At 44.9% G+C, this 6,271-nt stretch overlaps 1 pseudogene; it reads left to right on the top strand.

The window, feature by feature from the left end:
• Positions 1–3,235: 3,235 nt before the first annotated feature.
• On the top strand, positions 3,236–4,487 carry LOC105536438 (annotated as a pseudogene).
• Positions 4,488–6,271: the final 1,784 nt, after the last annotated feature.

The raw sequence follows: 6,271 nt of genomic DNA, 5'->3' as shown, positions 1-6,271 counted from the left end.
AAGACTGTGCTTCCCAGGCTTCCTTGAAGCTATGTGTGGTCATGTGACTAAGATCTGCCAATGAGATCTGTAAGTGGAAAGATGTGATCAGGGCTGATAGTTACCCCCCATGCCCAGGTAGAGATGTACCTGTTGTTTATAGCTGGCGTTCATTCTGATTAACTGAAACCCACGCCTTACTGGTCGTTAAATATTTTCAAAATTACTCCCGGTGTAAAACTTTTAGGAAGTCTCCTTAAAGGGACAGGCATGTCCTTCTGCCATCCCTCAACCTTACTTCCTGCTGGCTAGAATGTGGACTCTGATCACTCACTCCACTTTGGATCATGAAGATGAAGGCCACAACCTGGACAGGATGAAACTGAAAGCTGGAAGGGTCCTGGGTCTTGGTGACTCCTTGGATGGCCTACCTTTGGATTTTTACATGAGAGAAGAAAACCTTTTTGTGTTAAGTCACTGGTCATTTGTGTTTTCAGTCTTTCTCAAAATAACTGTATGCTAGGGTTTGCTCTGACCATGCTGCTTAACAAACAACCCTGAAATCTCAGATGGCAATTGTATTTATTTCTCATTCAATAGCCTGCACGTCGGATGTTGTGGCTCTGCTTCAGACTGTGGGTCTTCGTCCTGGAACTAGCAGACACTCAGGACAAGCTCTCCCCATAACCCGGAAAGCTCAGGAGATGAAGCCAAAACACAAACCCATTTAAAGCTCCTGCTAGTGTTGCTCTCATATTCCATTGGCCAAAACAAGTCACGGGACAGCCTGACATCAAGGGGAGAGAAAATAGGGGAAGAGAGGATAAACACCTGCTGTTGATACACAGAATTGACACATGTGCAACCCAGGCCTACAGCTGCACAGGCACCAGGGGCTTCTGAGCATTCTAGGCTCCTTCCAGCCCTCCCAGCATCATGAGGGCGGAGTGGGGGGACCACTGCACCCTCCCTGATCATGGCCTGAAATTCCAAGTGTTTGCCCCCGACCCCAACCCCGATGACACTACCAAGTAGGTGGCAACAGGAAAGTCTCTCTTCCTTTGACTGCCCCTCTCTACAGTCACCCCAGACCACACACCAGGCTGCACAGGTGTCTCTGGCAGTCTTTCCCAAAGGGGTGAGGGGAAATGTTAAAGATGGGAGCTCTGCTGCCTTACATTTGTGTGTCTCCCAAGGCTCCCCTTCTTCCAAACTTCCTTTGAGAATTTCTACCCAGTGGCTGTGTGCAGGTCCTTCCCACACATCCAGGAGCACCTGGCACTTCTGGAAGTTTGCTCAGGAAGGAAGTGCATTTCCTACAGTTCCCCAATAAACCTCTCCAGGGGCCTCATTGTCCAACTGCCAGGACCCACCCCCAATTCATTAATTGTAAGGTTTAGGGAGGGGATTTGGCAAATCAGCCTCAGCCACATCCAAATGCCTGAAAGAAAACACCAAGAGAAGTTGCGGGGGGCAGGGTGTATGTTGAGGATATTGCCAGTAGGTAAGTGGGTCTGGGGGAAGAACAGACCTGGAAGATTTTACCACTGACTATGTGACCTCTGGCAAACCAATCCCTTTTCTGGGCCTTTATTTGCTTTAGTGTTATTTTATTTGTTGAAAGAAGGGATTGCCTTTGATGGCATTTAAAGTTTCTTCTAGTTCTAACAGCCTGTGATCTAAGGAGTAAGGGGTGAGAAGGAAAAGACCAGCATATGGGTGCCCAGAGGGACACAGCATGGTGGGGGCTCAGTCACCTGGGGATAGCATGAGGCTGAAGTTCAAGTTCTTCAGTCCTTATCAGATTGTAGTCCTTATCACCAAGCTTAGCTTTACCTCTCAGCCACATTCAGGGCCATGGACTAAAGCCACAAAATTTGTGCACAACAGGGGCTACCTATCATGACGACTGCAGTATGTATGGCACCCCCCAGAGTTAGAGCAGTTCTGGCCTCATCGCTCACCAACCTCAGTTCCAACAACTCCAAACTACCCTCAGTTCTCAGCACACGTCATGGTGCCTTCCACAGTTTCCTTTCCCTGCTACACCGCTATCCCTTGATCTCCCTTCCCCTGCCCCCACCTTCCCCTGGCTATTGCCTACTCATCCTTCAACGTTTAGCTGAGCCTCCTCCCCACCCAGGTTCGGACCCCCTCTGCATCACTCCCACAATGCCTTATCACTGCACTCACTACACTGTATTGTAGCTATCTGCTGTGAACCTCTAACTACTGTCCTACTAGACTCTGAACTCCCTTGGGGGCTGAGGGGAGAAATTGTATCTTATTTATCTTATTTTATGCCCAATGTCTTTCACAATACCAGACAAATGATAAATGGGCAATGTTTGATGCAAGAACAAAGAAACAAACGAACTGGGAAGGAAAACTGAAAGGAATGTCACATGTAGATGGTATAGGCCACCTTTGTTTCTCCCCCACACCCCAGCTGCCACACATACTACATCTGTAGTTCAGTGAAATCATGTCAATAAACACCAAGGGTGAATGGTAACCTTTGAGCTAGGGAAAATAAATTGCCCGGGGAAGAAGCTTGTTGTCTGATAGGCAAGAAAAGCCTTCCTTAGTGATGGTGGAGAAGAGAGCAAGGTTGGGGTGCAGGGTCGACTGGGGGCAGGATAGTCAGGAAAGAAGTCTTGAGGAGAGCAGGACTTGAGGGGCCAGTGGTGAGGAGGCTGGGTTTGGTGGGCAAATGGAGACCAAGCTGTCACACACCTGTGGCTTCACCAAGACAAGAAAGAGCCTGTGGCCTGGCCAGAGAGGGGGAAGAGGATTTCAGTTGGAAATCTGAGTATGAGGTGTATGCGAGCAGTGGGAGGGCTCCAGCTGAAGGGGACTGAGATGCAGAGGGACCCAGATGGTAGGAGCAGGTGGCGCCCCTCTGCTCCCTTCTCCCACTCTCCCTGACTGTGCTCAAGGTGTCCAGAGCTGCCTCAAGCCCGGTGGTCTAAGTAGGAGACTTGGTGATGCTCCCTCAGGGACTGGCTTCAGGAAGTTACGTGGGCCTGATAATCTGGCGGAAATTTCTGTTTGCTTTAGAGAAGATAATTAAAATTGCCTAGTCACTGGATTTGAATACTCAAGAATGAGTTTAATTGAGAAGAGAATGTTTCTTTTTAGATGATGCAATAACTGCCATTGCTGGGTTTGTTTGCACCAAGGGGAAGAACTTAAATATCTGAAGTGTCTGAATTGTAGTGGTTGTTGGAGAGGATGTTTGACTTGTCCTAAGATGATGGCCGAGGTGGGAGCCAGGGCTGTCATGAAGTGTAAGGATTGAACCTTACCCTGAAATCTCCATCAAAGAGGTCACTTAGCACGCATTAAAACCCATGCATTCACCTCAACATACCCTATGAATCTGCACTCTCCGGAGCCAGGAGCAGCCAGTTCAGGATTTTCACTGGCCTACCACCCAGCTCGGGTCCCACTTCACTTCCCTTCGCAGTCTGTCGGCCGAGAGACGGCACTGTGCGCCTGCACATGTTTGGGCTGTGTTCGCCTGTGTGGGTGCAGGTGTGCACTTGCACATCGCTGGCTGTGCGTGGTCTTGCAGCACGCTTAGGCAAACCTCTCCCCAACCTGGGTCTGGGGCCTCAGACATAGTGAAACTGATGCTGTGCGAACACGTGTTTGATTCAGTTTAAATGGAGGTGGTGTGGACGAATTGAAGTTTTGCATCAATACAGTAGAACTTGCATAATCCAAGACTGCCTGTTTCTTCTCTCTGCCTTCCCCATCCAAATCATCCCCAAATCATCCCTGAGAAGCCTCTGCTCCCATCAGTGTCGTCCTTGGGGGCCTCCATCAGAGAAGTGTGTGGGAGAAGCAGGTGCAGATGACAGTACTCCCTAGTCCAGCTGCCTCAGAAACTATTCCTGGGGGCGGCGGCGTGAGAGACCCACCCACCACCACGTGTCATGGGCGTCTGCCCCAGCACAGAGTTCACACCCAGTCCCCCGATGGACCCCCTTGTGCGGGGGTCTGGGCAATGCGTGGACTGGGCCACAGCCCGTGCCCCGAGCGAGAGGACTGCATTCTGAGGCACCTGCTCTACTTCTGCCCAGGCCAGGTGCTGTGGATCCAAGCACTGGGCATGGCCACAGCGAACTTTCCTGAACAAGTAGTACTCTTCCAGCTGATGCATGCACTGGCATTTCTTATGGTTGGGCCAGTGCTGGAAGTGGAGATGTCTATAAGATGGTCATGAGAATAGGATGGAACCCATACTCTAAGAACACAAATAAGGCCATGGAAAGGCATATCGTGGGTATCTTCAAAGAGGACTTCTGCGGCGAGATATTCAATGTGGCCATCCTTGGCTACCTCAGACCTGAAAGAACTTTGATTCTTTAGAGTCACTTTTTTCAGCAATTCAAGGTGATATTGAGGAAGCTAAGAAACGCCTACATTTACCAGAACATTTGAAACTTAAAGAAGACCATTTCTTCCAGGTTCCTAAAAGCAAAATAATGAATGGCCACTGATTAAAAAAAAATCTTATTTATTCATTCACTGTATTCTAGTATTTCACTGCTTAAAACTGTCCAGTCTCACCTCGGTCATAGTTGTAAAATCAAACACTTTCCTACAGCTGTGAACTAGTTTAAACAAAACAACGTAATTACTATCTTGTGCTTCAACTGTTAAATTATTAACAGGTTTCATTTATTTAATATATAACAAGCTTTATTTAAAAATCAAGATTTTCAAAATATGTTGATTAGAATGTACCACTAGAAGGGTATTAAGTGTCTTATAATGGAAATGAAATGTATGTAAGTATGGGTTAAAAGGCAAGTCACTAATTTGAGATGAGAACTGTAGTTCTCTTGGCAAAAACCCAGCATGTATGTACTTGTATAGCATATACTCCTAAACAGAGAAGACTTATAAAAGTAAATACATTAAATAGGAGTTTTATAGTTTATTATAAGCCTAAGGGGAAAACTCCAGACTTTGTATTTGTGATATATGATGCATTAATATATTATTATAAGCATGAAGACATTTGTGAAATTTTGTTTTTTGTCATTTTCTTTTTTTTTCTTTCTTTCATTTATTTATTTATTGACACAGGGTCTTGCCCTGTCACCCAGGTTGGAGTACAATGGTGATCAAGGTTTATGGCAGCCTTGACCTCCTGGGCTCAAGCAATTCTCTCACCTCAGCCTCCTGAGTAGTTGAGACTACAGGGGAAGCCACTGTGCTCAGCTAAATTTTAAAATCTTTTTGTAGAGATAGGGTCTCCCTACGTTGCCTAGGCTGGTCTCAAACTCTTGCCTCAAGCAATCCTCCCACCTCAACCTCTTAAAATGCTGGGATTACAGGCCTGAGCCACTGCACCTGGCTTTAGTCATTATCTGGGCAGTCACATCGTTGCACCATTTTCATTTCTGTATAGAGCTGCCTCAGTTCTAAGTAGTCTGGACTCCCTCTGCAGATCTTTATTGTTGTTAAGACAGTAAGATAACCTTTTTTTAATCTATAGATCTCCTTTTTGTTGGATAACACTTCTTTCTTCTTCAGAGTAGATATTCTTGTAGATATCTGTAAGACTTTAACATTTTTCTTGACTTTGATTTTTTTTCCTTTTTTAGGAAAAACAAAGACACAACAGACTTCATCTTTAGGTTTCCTCAAGATTTAAGTGAACACATAAAAAAAAAATTTAAAGGAACACATAGCCGTTCGTTTATATGTACCAGTTTCTTAACACACACACACACACACACACACACACACACTGCTTGTTTTCCCTCTAGCCTAAGAGCCAATTAAACTATAAAATACTTATAAAATTATTTATTGTTAATGTAACTATATGTTCCAGGACAAATCTAAACTGGTGTAGTTGTATACACACAATGTAATTTAATGCTAGTCTAAGAATGCTTGTAGCCTGAGAGAAAGGCATAGGTTTTGTTAAACAATCTTCATACTGTAGATTTTTTTCGTCCTACTGACTGTGATTTTTGGCCACTTGAGTCTTTTTGTTGATATTGGCAGAAAGTTGAAATCTTTGGATATTTAGAAAATTAAGATTACAGATTGCGTTGGGCCCCTTCAAACAGTATATTGCATTATTGTTCACTTTAGTAATAGATTTGGTGGTTGGTTTGGTGGAGGGATAGAAGTATATAGAAGGTAATTTTAAAAATAATTCACTATGGATCATTTTTTTCCTAATCTGCATAAATGAATTTGAACTGACTTTAATAAAAATATTTTGAAAGTACATAGAAAAACATCTGAAACAGTTGTTGGACAA

The sequence above is a fragment of the Mandrillus leucophaeus genome, unplaced genomic scaffold, assembly GCF_000951045.1.
Source record: "Mandrillus leucophaeus isolate KB7577 unplaced genomic scaffold, Mleu.le_1.0 Scaffold159, whole genome shotgun sequence".
Lineage (NCBI taxonomy): Eukaryota > Metazoa > Chordata > Mammalia > Primates > Cercopithecidae > Mandrillus > Mandrillus leucophaeus.
This window is presented reverse-complemented; position numbering and strand designations above follow the sequence as displayed.